Here is a 20,570-nt window from a genome sequence, read left to right on the forward strand (position 1 = left end):
CACACACACACACACACACACACACACACACACACACACACACACACACACACACACACACACACACACACACACACACACACACACACACACACACACACACACACACACACACACACACCTTTCCCCATGCTCACTTGGTGACACATTAACTAGAGAAGGGCATTAAGTACAGAGAGGTAAAGAGCCAGCAGACAGCTGCACCCTCTTTCTCCACCCTTACTCTCTCTTTCTCCACTCATTACTCTCTCTTTCTCCACTCCTTACTCTGTCTTTCTCCACTCCTTACTCTCTCTCTGTCTTTCTCCACTCCTTACTCTCTCTTTCTCCACTCCTTACTCTCTCTTTCTGCCTTTCTCCACTCCTTACTCTCTCTCTGTCTTTCTCCACTCCTTACTCTCTCTTTCTGCCTTTCTCCACTCCTTACTCTCTCTCTGTCTTTCTCCACTCCTTACTCTCTCTTTATCTTTCTCCACTCCTTACTTTCTCTTTCTCCACTCCTTACTCTCTCTTTCTCCACTCCTTACTCTCTCTTTCTGCCTTTCTCCACTCCTTACTCTCTCTCTGTCTTTCTCTCCTTACTCTCTCCTTACTCTCCTTTCTCCTCTACTCTCTTTCTCCATTCCTTACTCTCTCTTTCTGTCTTTCCGATGATAACATGTGCCAGTGTTTCTTGACCGCATCTCTCACTTTTCACGAGTTCAAAGTTTATGTCGTTGTGAACATTACGGAGTGTTCTTTAGCTTTCGCGGGTCTTTGTTTGAAGCAGTTCATCTCGTGTTTTTCCCAATGCCAAATGAAGTGCTTCATCCACACACATAATTGTGTTTCTGTCCTGGAGCCCTGTGGGGTGTGTTTGTGAACAGAGCTCCGGGAGCAGCTTGCTGAGGGGGCTCTTCTCCATGTTTATTTCTCAATAGGTGATGGATTTGTTATGGAATGTCTTGACCTCTTATTTAGTACGGTGTAGTTATTTCCACCTTTATCTGTAGAATGAGCATTTTCTAAGGCCGGTTAGCTCAGTTGGTTAGAGCGTCGTGCTAATAACGCGAAGGTCGTGGGTTCGATACCCGTACTGGCCAGATGATTTTGTTTTTACCCTACTGTGTATGTCTACAGTGTCTCACAACTCTATTGATTGGGGTTTACAATGTGCATTTTAAATTAGTAGTATGAGTTGTCGATTGTTGGGTCATTGTGGAGTGACATTTTAATGTAGGAGGGTTTTTTTTCATTGTAGGAGTTTTCATTCGTTTTTTATTATACAAGGAAGGGAGGAGGACAGGGACTTCATGGACTAAGAGACAGAGAGACAGAATGGTGAAGAAACAGATAGACGGGTCCATCAATCATTTGATTCATTCATTATTTACACACACACACACACACACACACACACACACACACACACACACACACACACACACACACACACACACACACACACACACACACACACACACACACACACACACACACACACACCTTTCCATGCATGCTCACTTGGTGACACATTAACTAGAGAAGGGCATTAAGTACAGAGAGGTAAAGAGCCAGCAGACAGCTGCACCCTCTTTCTCCACCCCTTACTCTCTCTTTCTCCACTCCTTACTCTCTCTTTCTCCACTCTGTCTTTTCCACTCCTTACTCTGTCTTTTCTCCACTCTTACTCTGTCTTTCTCCACTCCTTACTCTCTCTTTCTCCTTTCCTTACTCTCTCTTTCTGTCTTTCTCCACTCCTTACTCTCTCTCTCTGTCTTTCTCCACTCCTTACTCTCTTTCTCCACTCCTTACTCTCTCTTTCTCCACTCCTTACTCTCTCTTTCTGCCTTTCTCCACTCCTTACTCTCTCTCTGTCTTTCTCCACTCCTTACTCTCTCTTTCTCCACTCCTTACTCTCTCTTTCTCCATTCCTTACTCTCTCTTTCTGTCTTTCCGATGATAACATGTGCCAGTGTTTCTTGACCGCATCTCTCACTTTTCACGAGTTCAAAGTTTATGTCGTTGTGAACATTACGGAGTGTTCTTTAGCTTTCGCGGGTCTTTGTTTGAAGCAGTTCATCTCGTGTTTTTCCCAATGCCAAATGAAGTGCTTCATCCACACACATAATTGTGTTTCTGTCCTGGAGCCCTGTGGGGTGTGTTTGTGAACAGAGCTCCGGGAGCAGCTTGCTGAGGGGGCTCTTCTCCATGTTTATTTCTCAATAGGTGATGGATTTGTTATGGAATGTCTTGACCTCTTATTTAGTACGGTGTAGTTATTTCCACCTTTATCTGTAGAATGAGCATTTTCTAAGGCCGGTTAGCTCAGTTGGTTAGAGCGTCGTGCTAATAACGCGAAGGTCGTGGGTTCGATACCCGTACTGGCCAGATGATTTTGTTTTTACCCTACTGTGTATGTCTACAGTGTCTCACAACTCTATTGATTGGGGTTTACAATGTGCATTTTAAATTAGTAGTATGAGTTGTCGATTGTTGGGTCATTGTGGAGTGACATTTTAATGTAGGAGGGTTTTTTTTTTTCATTGTAGGAGTTTTCATTCGTTTTTTTTTACAAGGAAGGGAGGAGGACAGGGACTTCATGGACTAAGAGACAGAGAGACAGAATGGTGAAGAAACAGATAGACGGGTCCATCAATCATTTGATTCATTCATTATTTACACACACACACACACACACACACACACACACACACACACACACACACACACACACACACACACACACACACACACACACACACACACACACACACACACACACACACCTTTCCCCATGCTCACTTGGTGACACATTAACTAGAGAAGGGCATTAAGTACAGAGAGGTAAAGAGCCAGCAGACAGCTGCACCCTCTTTCTCCAGATTACTCTCTCTTTCTCCACTCATTACTCTCTTTCTCCACTCTTACTCTGTCTTTCTCTACTCTCTCTACAGTCTTTCTCCACTCCTTACTCTATTGATTGGGGTTTACAATGTCCATTTTAAATTAGTAGTATGAGTTGTCGATTGTTGGGTCATTGTGGAGTGACATTTTAATGTAGGACTCTTTTTTCTCCACTCCTTTTTTTTTCATTGGAGTTTTCTCGTTTTTTATTCTACAAGGAAGGGAGGAGGACAGGGACTTCATGGACTAAGAGACAGAGAGACAGAATGGTGAAGAAACAGATAGACGGGTCCATCAATCATTTGATTCATTCTTCTTTCTCCACTTCACACTCTCTCTTTCTCCACACACACACACTCACACACACACACACACACACACACACACACACACACACACACACACACACACACACACACACACACACACACCTTTCCCCATGCTCACTTGGTGACACATTAACTAGAGAAGGGCATTTACAGAGAGGTAAAGAGCCAGCAGACAGCTGCACCCTCTTTCTCCACCCCTTACTCTCTCTTTCTCCACTCCATTACTCTCTCTTTCTCCACTCCTTACTCTCTCTCTTTCTCCACTCCTTACTCTCTTTCTCTCTCTTTCTCCACTCCTTACTTCTCTCTGTCTTTCTCCTTACTCTCTCTTTCTCCACTCCTTACTCTCTCTCCACTCTGTCTTTCTCCACTCCTTCTCTCTCTCTCTTTCTTCTCCACTCCTTCTCTCTCTTTCTCTTTCTCCACTCCTTACTCTCTTCTCTTTCTCCACTCCTTACTCTCTTTCTCTGTCTTTCTCCACTCCTTACTTTCTCTTTCTCCACTCTTTCTCTCTTTCTCCACTCCTTACTCTCTCTTTCTCTTTCTCCACTCCTTACTCTCTCTCTGTCTTTCTCCCTCCTTCTCTTCTCTTTCTCCACTCCTTACTCTCTCTTTCTCCATTCCTTACTCTCTCTTTCTGTCTTTCCGATGATAACATGTGCCAGTGTTTCTTGACCGCATCTCTCACTTTTCACGAGTTCAAAGTTTATGTCGTTGTGAACATTACGGAGTGTTCTTTAGCTTTCGCGGGTCTTTGTTTGAAGCAGTTCATCTCGTGTTTTTCCCAATGCCAAATGAAGTGCTTCATCCACACACATAATTGTGTTTCTGTCCTGGAGCCCTGTGGGGTGTGTTTGTGAACAGAGCTCCGGGAGCAGCTTGCTGAGGGGGCTCTTCTCCATGTTTATTTCTCAATAGGTGATGGATTTGTTATGGAATGTCTTGACCTCTTATTTAGTACGGTGTAGTTATTTCCACCTTTATCTGTAGAATGAGCATTTTCTAAGGCCGGTTAGCTCAGTTGGTTAGAGCGTCGTGCTAATAACGCGAAGGTCGTGGGTTCGATACCCGTACTGGCCAGATGATTTTGTTTTTACCCTACTGTGTATGTCTACAGTGTCTCACAACTCTATTGATTGGGGTTTACAATGTGCATTTTAAATTAGTAGTATGAGTTGTCGATTGTTGGGTCATTGTGGAGTGACATTTTAATGTAGGAGGGTTTTTTTTTTCATTGTAGGAGTTTTCATTCGTTTTTTATTATACAAGGAAGGGAGGAGGACAGGGACTTCATGGACTAAGAGACAGAGAGACAGAATGGTGAAGAAACAGATAGACGGGTCCATCAATCATTTGATTCATTCATTATTTACACACACACACACACACACACACACACACACACACACACACACACACACACACACACACACACACACACACACACACACACACACACACACACCTTTCCCCATGCTCACTTGGTGACACATTAACTAGAGAAGGGCATTAAGTACAGAGAGGTAAAGAGCCAGCAGACAGCTGCACCCCTTTCTCTTTCTCCACCCCTCACTCTCTCTTTCTCCACTCATTACTCTCTCTTTCTCCACTCCTTACTCTCTCTTTCACTCCTTACTCTCTCTTTCCACTCCTTACTCTTTCTCTTCTGTCTTTCTCCACTCCTTACTCTCTCTCTCTGTCTTTCTCCACTCCTTACTTTCTCTTTTCCACTCCTTACTCTCTCTTTCTCCACTCCTTACTCTCTCTTTCTGCCTTTCTCCACTCCTTACTCTCTCTCTGTCTTTCTCCACTCCTTACTCTCTCTTTCTCCACTCCTTACTCTCTCTTTCTCCATTCCTTACTCTCTCTTTCTGTCTTTCCGATGATAACATGTGCCAGTGTTTCTTGACCGCATCTCTCACTTTTCACGAGTTCAAAGTTTATGTCGTTGTGAACATTACGGAGTGTTCTTTAGCTTTCGCGGGTCTTTGTTTGAAGCAGTTCATCTCGTGTTTTTCCCAATGCCAAATGAAGTGCTTCATCCACACACATAATTGTGTTTCTGTCCTGGAGCCCTGTGGGGTGTGTTTGTGAACAGAGCTCCGGGAGCAGCTTGCTGAGGGGGCTCTTCTCCATGTTTATTTCTCAATAGGTGATGGATTTGTTATGGAATGTCTTGACCTCTTATTTAGTACGGTGTAGTTATTTCCACCTTTATCTGTAGAATGAGCATTTTCTAAGGCCGGTTAGCTCAGTTGGTTAGAGCGTCGTGCTAATAATAACGCGAAGGTCGTGGGTTCGATACCCGTACTGGCCAGATGATTTTGTTTTTACCCTACTGTGTATGTCTACAGTGTCTCACAACTCTATTGATTGGGGTTTACAATGTGCATTTTAAATTAGTAGTATGAGTTGTCGATTGTTGGGTCATTGTGGAGTGACATTTTAATGTAGGAGGGTTTTTTTTTCATTGTAGGAGTTTTCATTCGTTTTTTATTATACAAGGAAGGGAGGAGGACAGGGACTTCATGGACTAAGAGACAGAGAGACAGAATGGTGAAGAAACAGATAGACGGGTCCATCAATCATTTGATTCATTCATTATTTACACACACACACACACACACACACACACACACACACACACACACACACACACACACACACACACACACACACACACACACACACACACACACACACACACACACACACACACACACACACACCTTTCCCCATGCTCACTTGGTGACACATTAACTAGAGAAGGGCATTAAGTACAGAGAGGTAAAGAGCCAGCAGACAGCTGCACCCTCTTTCTCCACCCCTTACTCTCTCTTTCTCCACTCATTACTCATTACTCTTTCTCCACTCCTTACTCTGTCTTTCTCCACTCCTTACTCTCTCTCTGTCTTTCTCCACTCTCTTTTACTCTTCTCTCTCTGTCTTTCTCCACTCCTTACTTTCTCTTTCTCCACTCCTTACTCTCTCTTTCTCCACTCCTTACTCTTTCTCTTTCTGCTCTTTCTCCACTCCTTACTCTCTCTCTGTCTTTCTCCACTCCTTACTCTCTCTTTCTCCACTCCTTACTCTCTCTTTCTCCATTCCTCTCCACTCTCTCTTTCTGTCTTTCCGATGATAACATGTGCCAGTGTTTCTTGACCGCATCTCTCACTTTTCACGAGTTCAAAGTTTATGTCGTTGTGAACATTACGGAGTGTTCTTTAGCTTTCGCGGGTCTTTGTTTGAAGCAGTTCATCTCGTGTTTTTCCCAATGCCAAATGAAGTGCTTCATCCACACACATAATTGTGTTTCTGTCCTGGAGCCCTGTGGGGTGTGTTTGTGAACAGAGCTCCGGGAGCAGCTTGCTGAGGGGGCTCTTCTCCATGTTTATTTCTCAATAGGTGATGGATTTGTTATGGAATGTCTTGACCTCTTATTTAGTACGGTGTAGTTATTTCCACCTTTATCTGTAGAATGAGCATTTTCTAAGGCCGGTTAGCTCAGTTGGGTTAGAGCGTCGTGCTAATAACGCGAAGGTCGTGGGTTCGATACCCGTACTGGCCAGATGATTTTGTTTTTACCCTACTGTGTATGTCTACAGTGTCTCACAACTCTATTGATTGGGGTTTACAATGTGCATTTTAAATTAGTAGTATGAGTTGTCGATTGTTGGGTCATTGTGGAGTGACATTTTAATGTAGGAGTCTTTTTTTTTTTTCATTGTAGGAGTTTTCATTCGTTTTTTATTATACAAGGAAGGGAGGAGGACAGGGACTTCATGGACTAAGAGACAGAGAGACAGAATGGTGAAGAAACAGATAGACGGGTCCATCAATCATTTGATTCATTCATTATTTACACACACACACACACACACACACACACACACACACACACACACACACACACACACACACACTTTCCACACACACACACACACACACACACACACACACCTTTCCCCATGCTCACTTGGTGACACATTAACTAGAGAAGGGCATTAAGTACAGAGAGGTAAAGAGCCAGCAGACAGCTGCACCCTCTTTCTCCACCCCTTACTCTCTCTTTCTCCACTCCTTACTCTCTCTTTCTCCACTCCTTACTCTCTCTCTCTGTCTTTCTCCACTCCTTACTCTCTCTCTGTCTTTCTCCACTCCTTACTTTCTCTTTCTCCACTCCTTACTCTCTCTTTCTCCACTCCTTACTCTCTCTTTCTCTTTTCTCCTTACTCTCTCTCTGTCTTTCTCCACTCCTTACTCTCTCTTTTCTCCACTCTCTCTTTCTTCCTTACTCTCTCTTTCTGTCTTTCCGATGATAACATGTGCCAGTGTTTCTTGACCGCATCTCTCACTTTTCACGAGTTCAAAGTTTATGTCGTTGTGAACATTACGGAGTGTTCTTTAGCTTTCGCGGGTCTTTGTTTGAAGCAGTTCATCTCGTGTTTTTCCCAATGCCAAATGAAGTGCTTCATCCACACACATAATTGTGTTTCTGTCCTGGAGCCCTGTGGGGTGTGTTTGTGAACAGAGCTCCGGGAGCAGCTTGCTGAGGGGGCTCTTCTCCATGTTTATTTCTCAATAGGTGATGGATTTGTTATGGAATGTCTTGACCTCTTATTTAGTACGGTGTAGTTATTTCCACCTTTATCTGTAGAATGAGCATTTTCTAAGGCCGGTTAGCTCAGTTGGTTAGAGCGTCGTGCTAATAACGCGAAGGTCGTGGGTTCGATACCCGTACTGGCCAGATGATTTTGTTTTTACCCTACTGTGTATGTCTACAGTGTCTCACAACTCTATTGATTGGGGTTTACAATGTGCATTTTAAATTAGTAGTATGAGTTGTCGATTGTTGGGTCATTGTGGAGTGACATTTTAATGTAGGAGGGTTTTTTTTCATTGTAGGAGTTTTCATTCGTTTTTTATTATACAAGGAAGGGAGGAGGACAGGGACTTCATGGACTAAGAGACAGAGAGACAGAATGGTGAAGAAACAGATAGACGGGTCCATCAATCATTTGATTCATTCATTATTTACACACACACACACACACACACACACACACACACACACACACACACACACACACACACACACACACACACACACACACACACACACACACACACACACACACACACACACACACACACACCTTTCCCCATGCTCACTTGGTGACACATTAACTAGAGAAGGGCATTAAGTACAGAGAGGTAAAGAGCCAGCAGACAGCTGCACCCTCTTTCTCCACTCCTTACTCTCTCTTTCTGCCTTTCTCCACTCCCTACTCTCTCTCTTTATCTTTCTCCACTCCTTACTCTCTCTTTTATCTTTCTCCACTCCTTACTCTGTCTTTCTCCACTCCTTACTCTCTCTCTCTGTCTTTCTCCACTCCTTACTCTCTCTCTCTGTCTTTCTCCACTCCTTACTTTCTCTTTCTCCACTCCTTACTCTCTCTTTCTCCACTCCTTACTCTCTCTTTCTGCCTTTCTCCACTCCTTACTCTCTCTGTCTTTCTCCACTCCTTACTCTCTCTTTCTGTCTTTCTCCACTCCTTACTCTCTCTTTCTCCACTCCTTACTCTCTCTTTCTGTCTTTCCGATGATAACATGTGCCAGTGTTTCTTGACCGCATCTCTCACTTTTCACGAGTTCAAAGTTTATGTCGTTGTGAACATTACGGAGTGTTCTTTAGCTTTCGCGGGTCTTTGTTTGAAGCAGTTCATCTCGTGTTTTTCCCAATGCCAAATGAAGTGCTTCATCCACACACATAATTGTGTTTCTGTCCTGGAGCCCTGTGGGGTGTGTTTGTGAACAGAGCTCCGGGAGCAGCTTGCTGAGGGGCTCTTCTCCATGTTTATTTCTCAATAGGTGATGGATTTGTTATGGAATGTCTTGACCTCTTATTTAGTACGGTGTAGTTATTTCCACCTTTATCTGTAGAATGAGCATTTTCTAAGGCCGGTTAGCTCAGTTGGTTAGAGCGTCGTGCTAATAACGCGAAGGTCGTGGGTTCGATACCCGTACTGGCCAGATGATTTTGTTTTTACCCTACTGTGTATGTCTACAGTGTCTCACAACTCTATTGATTGGGGTTTACAATGTGCATTTTAAATTAGTAGTATGAGTTGTCGATTGTTGGGTCATTGTGGAGTGACATTTTAATGTAGGAGGGTTTTTTTTTCATTGTAGGAGTTTTCATTCGTTTTTTATTATACAAGGAAGGGAGGAGGACAGGGACTTCATGGACTAAGAGACAGAGAGACAGAATGGTGAAGAAACAGATAGACGGGTCCATCAATCATTTGATTCATTCATTATTTACACACACACACACACACACACACACACACACACACACACACACACACCTTTCCCCATGCTCACTTGGTGACACATTAACTAGAGAAGGGCATTAAGTACAGAGAGGTAAAGAGCCAGCAGACAGCTGCACCCTCTTTCTCCACCCCTTACTCTCTCTTTCTCCACTCCTCTACTCATTACTCTCTCTTTCTCCACTCCTTACTCTGTCTTTCTTACTCTCTCTCTCTCTCCACTCCTTCTTCTCTGTCTTTCTCCACTCCTTACTTTCTCTTTTCTCCACTTACTCTCTCTTTCTCCTCCTTACTCTCTCTCTGTCTTTCTCCACTCCTTACTCTCTGTCTTTCTCCACTCCTTACTCTCTCTTTCTCCACTCCTTACTTCTCTTTCTCCATTCCTTACTCTCTCTTTCTGTCTTTCCGATGATAACATGTGCCAGTGTTTCTTGACCGCATCTCTCACTTTTCACGAGTTCAAAGTTTATGTCGTTGTGAACATTACGGAGTGTTCTTTAGCTTTCGCGGGTCTTTGTTTGAAGCAGTTCATCTCGTGTTTTTCCCAATGCCAAATGAAGTGCTTCATCCACACACATAATTGTGTTTCTGTCCTGGAGCCCTGTGGGGTGTGTTTGTGAACAGAGCTCCGGGAGCAGCTTGCTGAGGGGCTCTTCTCCATGTTTATTTCTCAATAGGTGATGGATTTGTTATGGAATGTCTTGACCTCTTATTTAGTACGGTGTAGTTATTTCCACCTTTATCTGTAGAATGAGCATTTTCTAAGGCCGGTTAGCTCAGTTGGTTAGAGCGTCGTGCTAATAACGCGAAGGTCGTGGGTTCGATACCCGTACTGGCCAGATGATTTTGTTTTTACCCTACTGTGTATGTCTACAGTGTCTCACAACTCTATTGATTGGGGTTTACAATGTGCATTTTAAATTAGTAGTATGAGTTGTCGATTGTTGGGTCATTGTGGAGTGACATTTTAATGTAGGAGGGTTTTTTTTTTCATTGTAGGAGTTTTCATTCGTTTTTTATTATACAAGGAAGGGAGGAGGACAGGGACTTCATGGACTAAGAGACAGAGAGACAGAATGGTGAAGAAACAGATAGACGGGTCCATCAATCATTTGATTCATTCATTATTTACACACACACACACACACACACACACACACACACACACACACACACACACACACACACACACACACACACACACACACACACACACACACACACACACCTTTCCCCATGCTCACTTGGTGACACATTAACTAGAGAAGGGCATTAAGTACAGAGAGGTAAAGAGCCAGCAGACAGCTGCACTCTTTCTCCACTCCTTACTCTCTCTTTCTCCCTCCTTCTCCACTCCCCCTTACTCTCTCTCTTTGTCTTTCTCCACTCCTTCTCTCTCTTCTCTTCTCTTTCTCCACTCCTTACTCTGTCTTTCTCCACTCCTTACTCTCTCTCTCTGTCTCTTTTCCACTCCTTACTCTCTCTCTCTGTCTTTCTCCACTCCTTACTTTCTCTTTCTCCACTCCTTACTCTCTCTTTCTCCACTCCTTACTCTCTCTTTCTGCCTTTCTCCACTCCTTACTCTCTCTCTGTCTTTCTCCACTCCTTACTCTCTCTTTCTCCACTCCTTACTCTCTCTTTCTCCATTCCTTACTCTCTCTTTCTGTCTTTCCGATGATAACATGTGCCAGTGTTTCTTGACCGCATCTCTCACTTTTCACGAGTTCAAAGTTTATGTCGTTGTGAACATTACGGAGTGTTCTTTAGCTTTCGCGGGTCTTTGTTTGAAGCAGTTCATCTCGTGTTTTTCCCAATGCCAAATGAAGTGCTTCATCCACACACATAATTGTGTTTCTGTCCTGGAGCCCTGTGGGGTGTGTTTGTGAACAGAGCTCCGGGAGCAGCTTGCTGAGGGGCTCTTCTCCATGTTTATTTCTCAATAGGTGATGGATTTGTTATGGAATGTCTTGACCTCTTATTTAGTACGGTGTAGTTATTTCCACCTTTATCTGTAGAATGAGCATTTTCTAAGGCCGGTTAGCTCAGTTGGTTAGAGCGTCGTGCTAATAACGCGAAGGTCGTGGGTTCGATACCCGTACTGGCCAGATGATTTTGTTTTTACCCTACTGTGTATGTCTACAGTGTCTCACAACTCTATTGATTGGGGTTTACAATGTGCATTTTAAATTAGTAGTATGAGTTGTCGATTGTTGGGTCATTGTGGAGTGACATTTTAATGTAGGAGGGTTTTTTTTCATTGTAGGAATTTTCATTCGTTTTTTATTATACAAGGAAGGGAGGAGGACAGGGACTTCATGGACTAAGAGACAGAGAGACAGAATGGTGAAGAAACAGATAGACGGGTCCATCAATCATTTGATTCATTCATTATTTTACACACACACACACACACACACACACACACACACACACACACACACACACACACACACACACACACACACACACACACACACACACACACACACACACACACACACACACACACACACACCTTTCCCCATGCTCACTTGGTGACACATTAACTAGAGAAGGGCATTAAGTACAGAGAGTAAAGAGCCAGCAGACAGCTGAGCCAGCAGACAGCTGCACCCTCTTTCTCCACTCCTTACTCACTTACTTTCTCTTTCTTCTTACTCTCCACTTACTCTCTCTCTCTCTCTTTCTCCACTCCTTTCTCTGTCACTCTTTCTTCCTTACTCTCTTTCTCCACTCCTTACTCTCTCTTTCTCCTCTCTCTCTGTCTTTCTCCCTTACTCTCTCTTTCTCCATTCCTTACTCTCTCTTTCTGTCTTTCCGATGATAACATGTGCCAGTGTTTCTTGACCGCATCTCTCACTTTTCACGAGTTCAAAGTTTATGTCGTTGTGAACATTACGGAGTGTTCTTTAGCTTTCGCGGGTCTTTGTTTGAAGCAGTTCATCTCGTGTTTTTCCCAATGCCAAATGAAGTGCTTCATCCACACACATAATTGTGTTTCTGTCCTGGAGCCCTGTGGGGTGTGTTTGTGAACAGAGCTCCGGGAGCAGCTTGCTGAGGGGGCTCTTCTCCATGTTTATTTCTCAATAGGTGATGGATTTGTTATGGAATGTCTTGACCTCTTATTTAGTACGGTGTAGTTATTTCCACCTTTATCTGTAGAATGAGCATTTTCTAAGGCCGGTTAGCTCAGTTGGTTAGAGCTCCTTCGTGCTAATAACGCGAAGGTCGTGGGTTCGATACCCGTACTGGCCAGATGATTTTGTTTTTACCCTACTGTGTATGTCTACAGTGTCTCACAACTCTATTGATTGGGGTTTACAATGTGCATTTTAAATTAGTAGTATGAGTTGTCGATTGTTGGGTCATTGTGGAGTGACATTTTAATGTAGGAGGGTTTTTTTTTTCATTGTAGGAATTTTCATTCGTTTTTTATTATACAAGGAAGGGAGGAGGACAGGGACTTCATGGACTAAGAGACAGAGAGACAGAATGGTGAAGAAACAGATAGACGGGTCCATCAATCATTTGATTCATTCATTATTTACACACACACACACACACACACACACACACACACACACACACACACACACACACACACACACACACACACACACACACACACACACACACACACACACACACACACACCTTTCCCCATGCTCACTTGGTGACACATTAACTAGAGAAGGGCATTTACAGAGAGGTAAAGAGCCAGCAGACAGCTGCACCCTCTTTCTCCACTCCTTACTCTCTCTTTTCACCATTTTCTCTCCACTCCTTACTCTCTTTCTCCTCTTCTTTGTCTTTCTCCACTCCTTACTCTCTTTATCTTTCTCCACTCCTTACTCTGTCTTTCTCCACTCCTTACTCTCTCTCTCTGTCTTTCTCCACTCCTTACTCTCTCTCTCTGTCTTTCTCCACTCCTTACTTTCTCTGTCTTTCTCCACTCCTTACTCTCTTTCTCCACTCCTTACTCTCTCTTTCTGCTCTTTCTCCACTCCTTACTCTCTTCTGTCTTTCTCCACTCCTTTTACTCTCTCTTTCTCCACTCCTTACTCTCTCTTTCTCCATTCCTTACTCTCTCTTTCTGTCTTTCCGATGATAACATGTGCCAGTGTTTCTTGACCGCATCTCTCACTTTTCACGAGTTCAAAGTTTATGTCGTTGTGAACATTACGGAGTGTTCTTTAGCTTTCGCGGGTCTTTGTTTGAAGCAGTTCATCTCGTGTTTTTCCCAATGCCAAATGAAGTGCTTCATCCACACACATAATTGTGTTTCTGTCCTGGAGCCCTGTGGGGTGTGTTTGTGAACAGAGCTCCGGGAGCAGCTTGCTGAGGGGGCTCTTCTCCATGTTTATTTCTCAATAGGTGATGGATTTGTTATGGAATGTCTTGACCTCTTATTTAGTACGGTGTAGTTATTTCCACCTTTATCTGTAGAATGAGCATTTTCTAAGGCCGGTTAGCTCAGTTGGTTAGAGCGTCGTGCTAATAACGCGAAGGTCGTGGGTTCGATACCCGTACTGGCCAGATGATTTTGTTTTTACCCTACTGTGTATGTCTACAGTGTCTCACAACTCTATTGATTGGGGTTTACAATGTGCATTTTAAATTAGTAGTATGAGTTGTCGATTGTTGGGTCATTGTGGAGTGACATTTTAATGTAGGAGGGTTTTTTTTTCATTGTAGGAATTTTCATTCGTTTTTTATTATACAAGGAAGGGAGGAGGACAGGGACTTCATGGACTAAGAGACAGAGAGACAGAATGGTGAAGAAACAGATAGACGGGTCCATCAATCATTTGATTCATTCATTATTTACACACACACACACACACACACACACACACACACACACACACACACACACACACACACACACACACACACACACACACACACACACACACACACACACACACACACACACCTTTCCCCATGCTCACTTGGTGACACATTAACTAGAGAAGGGCATTAAGTACAGAGAGGTAAAGAGCCAGCAGACAGCTGCACCCTCTTTCTCTCCACTCACTCTTACTCTCTCTTTCTCCACTCCTCTACTCTCTCTCTCTGTCTTTCTCCACTCCTTCTCTGTCTTTCTCCACTCTCTGTCTTTCTCCACTCCTTACTCTGTCTTTCTCCACTCCTTACTCTCTCTCTCTGTCTTTCTCCACTCCTTACTCTCTCTCTCTGTCTTTCTCCACTCCTTACTTTCTCTTTCTCCACTCCTTACTCTCTCTTTCTCCACTCCTTACTCTCTCTTTCTGCCTTTCTCCACTCCTTACTCTCTCTCTGTCTTTCTCCACTCCTTACTCTCTCTTTCTCCACTCCTTACTCTCTCTTTCTCCATTCCTTACTCTCTCTTTCTGTCTTTCCGATGATAACATGTGCCAGTGTTTCTTGACCGCATCTCTCACTTTTCACGAGTTCAAAGTTTATGTCGTTGTGAACATTACGGAGTGTTCTTTAGCTTTCGCGGGTCTTTGTTTGAAGCAGTTCATCTCGTGTTTTTCCCAATGCCAAATGAAGTGCTTCATCCACACACATAATTGTGTTTCTGTCCTGGAGCCCTGTGGGGTGTGTTTGTGAACAGAGCTCCGGGAGCAGCTTGCTGAGGGGGCTCTTCTCCATGTTTATTTCTCAATAGGTGATGGATTTGTTATGGAATGTCTTGACCTCTTATTTAGTACGGTGTAGTTATTTCCACCTTTATCTGTAGAATGAGCATTTTCTAAGGCCGGTTAGCTCAGTTGGTTAGAGCGTCGTGCTAATAACGCGAAGGTCGTGGGTTCGATACCCGTACTGGCCAGATGATTTTGTTTTTACCCTACTGTGTATGTCTACAGTGTCTCACAACTCTATTGATTGGGGTTTACAATGTGCATTTTAAATTAGTAGTATGAGTTGTCGATTGTTGGGTCATTGTGGAGTGACATTTTAATGTAGGAGGGTTTTTTTTTTCATTGTAGGAGTTTTCATTCGTTTTTTATTATACAAGGAAGGGAGGAGGACAGGGACTTCATGGACTAAGAGACAGAGAGACAGAATGGTGAAGAAACAGATAGACGGGTCCATCAATCATTTGATTCATTCATTATTACACACACACACACACACACACACACACACACACACACACACACACACACACACACACACACACACACACACACACACACACACACACACACACACACACCTTTCCCCATGCTCACTTGGTGACACATTAACTAGAGAAGGGCATTAAGTACAGAGAGGTAAAGAGCCAGCAGACAGCTGCACCCTCTTTCTCCACCCCTTACTCTCTCTTTCTCCACTCTCTCTTTCTCCATTACTCTCTCTTTCTCCTTACTCCTTACTCTGTCTTTCTCCACTCCTTACTCTCTTCTGTCTTTCTCTCCTTACTCTCTCTTCTCTGTCTTTCTCCACTCCTTACTTTCTCTGTCTTTCTCCTTACTCTCTCTCTTTCTCCACTCCTTACTCTCTTTCTCCACTCCTTACTCTCTCTTTCTGCCTTTCTCCACTCCTTACTCTCTCTCTGTCTTTCTCCACTCCTTACTCTCTCTTTCTCCACTCCTTACTCTCTCTTTCTCCATTCCTTACTCTCTCTTTCTGTCTTTCCGATGATAACATGTGCCAGTGTTTCTTGACCGCATCTCTCACTTTTCACGAGTTCAAAGTTTATGTCGTTGTGAACATTACGGAGTGTTCTTTAGCTTTCGCGGGTCTTTGTTTGAAGCAGTTCATCTCGTGTTTTTCCCAATGCCAAATGAAGTGCTTCATCCACACACATAATTGTGTTTCTGTCCTGGAGCCCTGTGGGGTGTGTTTGTGAACAGAGCTCCGGGAGCAGCTTGCTGAGGGGCTCTTCTCCATGTTTATTTCTCAATAGGTGATGGATTTGTTATGGAATGTCTTGACCTCTTATTTAGTACGGTGTAGTTATTTCCACCTTTATCTGTAGAATGAGCATTTTCTAAGGCCGGTTAGCTCAGTTGGTTAGAGCGTCGTGCTAATAACGCGAAGGTCGTGGGTTCGATACCCGTACTGGCCAGATGATTTTGTTTTTACCCTACTGTGTATGTCTACAGTGTCTCACAACTCTATTGATTGGGGTTTACAATGTGCATTTTAAATTAGTAGTATGAGTTGTCGATTGTTGGGTCATTGTGGAGTGACATTTTAATGTAGGAGGGTTTTTTTTTCATTGTAGGAGTTTTCATTCGTTTTTTATTATACAAGGAAGGGAGGAGGACAGGGACTTCATGGACTAAGAGACAGAGAGACAGAATGGTGAAGAAACAGATAGACGGGTCCATCAATCATTTGATTCATTCATTATTTACACACACACACACACACACACACACACACACACACACACACACACACCTTTCCCCATGCTCACTTGGTGACACATTAACTAGAGAAGGGCATTAAGTACAGAGAGGTAAAGAGCCAGCAGACAGCTGCACCCTCTTTCTCCACTCCTTACTCTCTCTTTCTGCCTTTCTCCACTCCCTACTCTCTCTCTTTATCTTTCTCCACTCCTTACTCTCTCTCTTTATCTTTCTCCACTCCTTACTCTGTCTTTCTCCACTCCTTACTCTCTCTCTCTGTCTTTATCCACTCCTTACTCTCTCTCTCTGTCTTTCTCCACTCCTTACTTTCTCTTTCTCCACTTCCTTACTCTCTTTCTCCACTCTCTCTTTCTCCACTCCTTCTCTCTTTCTGCCTTTCTCCACTCCTTACTCTCTCTCTGTCTTTCTCCACTCCTTACTCTCTCTTTCTCCACTCCTTACTCTCTCTTTCTCCATTCCTTACTCTCTCTTTCTGTCTTTCCGATGATAACATGTGCCAGTGTTTCTTGACCGCATCTCTCACTTTTCACGAGTTCAAAGTTTATGTGGTTGTGAACATTACGGAGTGTTCTTTAGCTTTCGCGGGTCTTTGTTTGAAGCAGTTCATCTCGTGTTTTTCCCAATGCCAAATGAAGTGCTTCATCCACACACATAATTGTGTTTCTGTCCTGGAGCCCTGTGGGGTGTGTTTGTGAACAGAGCTCCGGGAGCAGCTTGCTGAGGGGGCTCTTCTCCATGTTTATTTCTCAATAGGTGATGGATTTGTTATGGAATGTCTTGACCTCTTATTTAGTACGGTGTAGTTATTTCCACCTTTATCTGTAGAATGAGCATTTTCTAAGGCCGGTTAGCTCAGTTGGTTAGAGCGTCGTGCTAATAACGCGAAGGTCGTGGGTTCGATACCCGTACTGGCCAGATGATTTTGTTTTTACCCTACTGTGTATGTCTACAGTGTCTCACAACTCTATTGATTGGGGTTTACAATGTGCATTTTAAATTAGTAGTATGAGTTGTCGATTGTTGGGTCATTGTGGAGTGACATTTTAATGTAGGAGGTTTTTTTTTCATTGTAGGAATTTTCATTCGTTTTTTATTATACAAGGAAGGGAGGAGGACAGGGACTTCATGGACTAAGAGACAGAGAGACAGAATGGTGAAGAAACAGATAGACGGGTCCATCAATCATTTGATTCATTCATTATTTACACACACACACACACACACACACACACACACACACACACACACACACACACACACACACACACACACACACACACACACACACACACACACACACACACACACACACCTTTCCCCATGCTCACTTGGTGACACATTAACTAGAGAAGGGCATTAAGTACAGAGAGGTAAAGAGCCAGCAGACAGCTGCACCCTCTTTCTCCACCCCTTACTCTCTCTTTCTCTCCTTACAACTCTCTCTTTTCTCCACTCCTTACTCTGTCTTTCTCCACTCCTTACTTCTGTCTTTCTCCACTCCTTACTCTCTCTCTCTGTCTTTCTCCACTCCTTACTTTCTCTTTCTCCCTTACTCTCTCTTTCTCCACTCCTTACTCTCTCTTTCTGCCTTTCTCCACTCCTTACTCTCTCTCTCTCTTTCTCCACTCCTTACTCTCTCTTTCTCCACTCCTTACTCTCTCTTTCTCCATTCCTTACTCTCTCTTTCTGTCTTTCCGATGATAACATGTGCCAGTGTTTCTTGACCGCATCTCTCACTTTTCACGAGTTCAAAGTTTATGTCGTTGTGAACATTACGGAGTGTTCTTTAGCTTTCGCGGGTCTTTGTTTGAAGCAGTTCATCTCGTGTTTTTCCCAATGCCAAATGAAGTGCTTCATCCACACACATAATTGTGTTTCTGTCCTGGAGCCCTGTGGGGTGTGTTTGTGAACAGAGCTCCGGGAGCAGCTTGCTGAGGGGGCTCTTCTCCATGTTTATTTCTCAATAGGTGATGGATTTGTTATGGAATGTCTTGACCTCTTATTTAGTACGGTGTAGTTATTTCCACCTTTATCTGTAGAATGAGCATTTTCTAAGGCCGGTTAGCTCAGTTGGTTAGAGCGTCGTGCTAATAACGCGAAGGTCGTGGGTTCGATACCCGTACTGGCCAGATGATTTTGTTTTTACCCTACTGTGTATGTCTACAGTGTCTCACAACTCTATTGATTGGGGTTTACAATGTGCATTTTAAATTAGTAGTATGAGTTGTCGATTGTTGGGTCATTGTGGAGTGACATTTTAATGTAGGAGGGTTTTTTTTTTTTTTCATTGTAGGAATTTTCATTCGTTTTTTATTATACAAGGAAGGGAGGAGGACAGGGACTTCATGGACTAAGAGACAGAGAGACAGAATGGTGAAGAAACAGATAGACGGGTCCATCAATCATTTGATTCATTCATTATTTACACACACACACACACACACACACACACACACACCACCACACACTCACTTGGTGACACATTAACAGAGAACACACACACACACACACACCTTTCCCCATGCTCAACACATTAACACAGACAGGGCATTAAGTACAGAGAGGTCTTTCAGACAGCTGCCACACTTTCTCCTTTCCCCTTTCTCACTCCCATTACTCTTCTCATTTAGTCTTTCTCCACTCCTTACTCTCTTTCTGTCTTTCTCCACTCCTTACTCTCTCTTTTCCTCTCTCTCTCTTTCTCCACTCCTTACTCTGTCTCTTTCTCCACTCCTTACTCTCTCTTTCTCTTCTGTCTCTTTCTCCACTCCTTACTCTCTCTCTCTGTCTTTCTCCACTCCTTACTTTCTCTTTCTCCACTCCTTACTCTCTCTTTCTCCACTCCTTACTCTCTCTTTCTGTCTTTCTCCACTCCTTACTCTCTGTCTTTCTCCACTCCTTACTCTCTCTTTCTCCACTCCTTACTCTCTCTTTCTCCATTCCTTACTCTCTCTTTCTGTCTTTCCGATGATAACATGTGCCAGTGTTTCTTGACCGCATCTCTCACTTTTCACGAGTTCAAAGTTTATGTCGTTGTGAACATTACGGAGTGTTCTTTAGCTTTCGCGGGTCTTTGTTTGAAGCAGTTCATCTCGTGTTTTTCCCAATGCCAAATGAAGTGCTTCATCCACACACATAATTGTGTTTCTGTCCTGGAGCCCTGTGGGGTGTGTTTGTGAACAGAGCTCCGGGAGCAGCTTGCTGAGGGGGCTCTTCTCCATGTTTATTTCTCAATAGGTGATGGATTTGTTATGGAATGTCTTGACCTCTTATTTAGTACGGTGTAGTTATTTCCACCTTTATCTGTAGAATGAGCATTTTCTAAGGCCGGTTAGCTCAGTTGGTTAGAGCGTCGTGCTAATAACGCGAAGGTCGTGTTCGATACCCGTACTGGCCAGATGATTTTGTTTTTACCCTACTGTGTATGTCTACAGTGTCTCACAACTCTATTGATTGGGGTTTACAATGTGCATTTTAAATTAGTAGTATGAGTTGTCGATTGTTGGGTCATTGTGGAGTGACATTTTAATGTAGGAGGGTTTTTTTTCATTGTAGGAATTTTCATTCGTTTTTTATTATACAAGGAAGGGAGGAGGACAGGGACTTCATGGACTAAGAGACAGAGAGACAGAATGGTGAAGAAACAGATAGAC

At 43.4% G+C, this 20,570-nt stretch overlaps 16 non-coding genes across 16 annotated transcripts; all 16 read left to right on the plus strand.

Annotated features, from left to right (window-relative positions):
* Positions 1 to 1,008: 1,008 nt before the first annotated feature.
* trnai-aau (transfer RNA isoleucine (anticodon AAU)) lies at positions 1,009 to 1,082 on the plus strand. The gene has a single exon. It is a non-coding gene; the product is annotated as a tRNA-Ile (tRNA).
* A 1,214-nt stretch (positions 1,083 to 2,296) lies between these two features.
* On the plus strand, positions 2,297 to 2,370 carry trnai-aau (transfer RNA isoleucine (anticodon AAU)). The gene has a single exon. It is a non-coding gene; the product is annotated as a tRNA-Ile (tRNA).
* A 1,851-nt stretch (positions 2,371 to 4,221) lies between these two features.
* On the plus strand, positions 4,222 to 4,295 carry trnai-aau (transfer RNA isoleucine (anticodon AAU)). The gene has a single exon. It is a non-coding gene; the product is annotated as a tRNA-Ile (tRNA).
* A 1,160-nt stretch (positions 4,296 to 5,455) lies between these two features.
* trnai-aau (transfer RNA isoleucine (anticodon AAU)) lies at positions 5,456 to 5,532 on the plus strand. Its single transcript is given in 2 exon segments — positions 5,456 to 5,493; positions 5,497 to 5,532. It is a non-coding gene; the product is annotated as a tRNA-Ile (tRNA).
* Positions 5,533 to 6,708: 1,176 nt separating this feature from the next.
* On the plus strand, positions 6,709 to 6,783 carry trnai-aau (transfer RNA isoleucine (anticodon AAU)). The gene has a single exon. It is a non-coding gene; the product is annotated as a tRNA-Ile (tRNA).
* A 1,105-nt stretch (positions 6,784 to 7,888) lies between these two features.
* On the plus strand, positions 7,889 to 7,962 carry trnai-aau (transfer RNA isoleucine (anticodon AAU)). The gene has a single exon. It is a non-coding gene; the product is annotated as a tRNA-Ile (tRNA).
* Positions 7,963 to 9,174: 1,212 nt separating this feature from the next.
* trnai-aau (transfer RNA isoleucine (anticodon AAU)) lies at positions 9,175 to 9,248 on the plus strand. The gene has a single exon. It is a non-coding gene; the product is annotated as a tRNA-Ile (tRNA).
* Positions 9,249 to 10,315: 1,067 nt separating this feature from the next.
* On the plus strand, positions 10,316 to 10,389 carry trnai-aau (transfer RNA isoleucine (anticodon AAU)). The gene has a single exon. It is a non-coding gene; the product is annotated as a tRNA-Ile (tRNA).
* A 1,192-nt stretch (positions 10,390 to 11,581) lies between these two features.
* Positions 11,582 to 11,655, plus strand: trnai-aau (transfer RNA isoleucine (anticodon AAU)). Its single transcript has one exon. It is a non-coding gene; the product is annotated as a tRNA-Ile (tRNA).
* A 1,073-nt stretch (positions 11,656 to 12,728) lies between these two features.
* On the plus strand, positions 12,729 to 12,805 carry trnai-aau (transfer RNA isoleucine (anticodon AAU)). Its single transcript has one exon. It is a non-coding gene; the product is annotated as a tRNA-Ile (tRNA).
* Positions 12,806 to 14,012: 1,207 nt separating this feature from the next.
* trnai-aau (transfer RNA isoleucine (anticodon AAU)) lies at positions 14,013 to 14,086 on the plus strand. Its single transcript has one exon. It is a non-coding gene; the product is annotated as a tRNA-Ile (tRNA).
* A 1,205-nt stretch (positions 14,087 to 15,291) lies between these two features.
* Positions 15,292 to 15,365, plus strand: trnai-aau (transfer RNA isoleucine (anticodon AAU)). Its single transcript has one exon. It is a non-coding gene; the product is annotated as a tRNA-Ile (tRNA).
* Positions 15,366 to 16,536: 1,171 nt separating this feature from the next.
* On the plus strand, positions 16,537 to 16,610 carry trnai-aau (transfer RNA isoleucine (anticodon AAU)). Its single transcript has one exon. It is a non-coding gene; the product is annotated as a tRNA-Ile (tRNA).
* Positions 16,611 to 17,758: 1,148 nt separating this feature from the next.
* Positions 17,759 to 17,832, plus strand: trnai-aau (transfer RNA isoleucine (anticodon AAU)). Its single transcript has one exon. It is a non-coding gene; the product is annotated as a tRNA-Ile (tRNA).
* Positions 17,833 to 18,972: 1,140 nt separating this feature from the next.
* On the plus strand, positions 18,973 to 19,046 carry trnai-aau (transfer RNA isoleucine (anticodon AAU)). The gene has a single exon. It is a non-coding gene; the product is annotated as a tRNA-Ile (tRNA).
* A 1,196-nt stretch (positions 19,047 to 20,242) lies between these two features.
* trnai-aau (transfer RNA isoleucine (anticodon AAU)) lies at positions 20,243 to 20,314 on the plus strand. The gene has a single exon. It is a non-coding gene; the product is annotated as a tRNA-Ile (tRNA).
* The last annotated feature ends 256 nt before the right edge of the window (positions 20,315 to 20,570 follow it).

This window comes from Oncorhynchus masou, unplaced genomic scaffold, assembly GCF_036934945.1.
Source record: "Oncorhynchus masou masou isolate Uvic2021 unplaced genomic scaffold, UVic_Omas_1.1 unplaced_scaffold_823, whole genome shotgun sequence".
Lineage (NCBI taxonomy): Eukaryota > Metazoa > Chordata > Actinopteri > Salmoniformes > Salmonidae > Oncorhynchus > Oncorhynchus masou.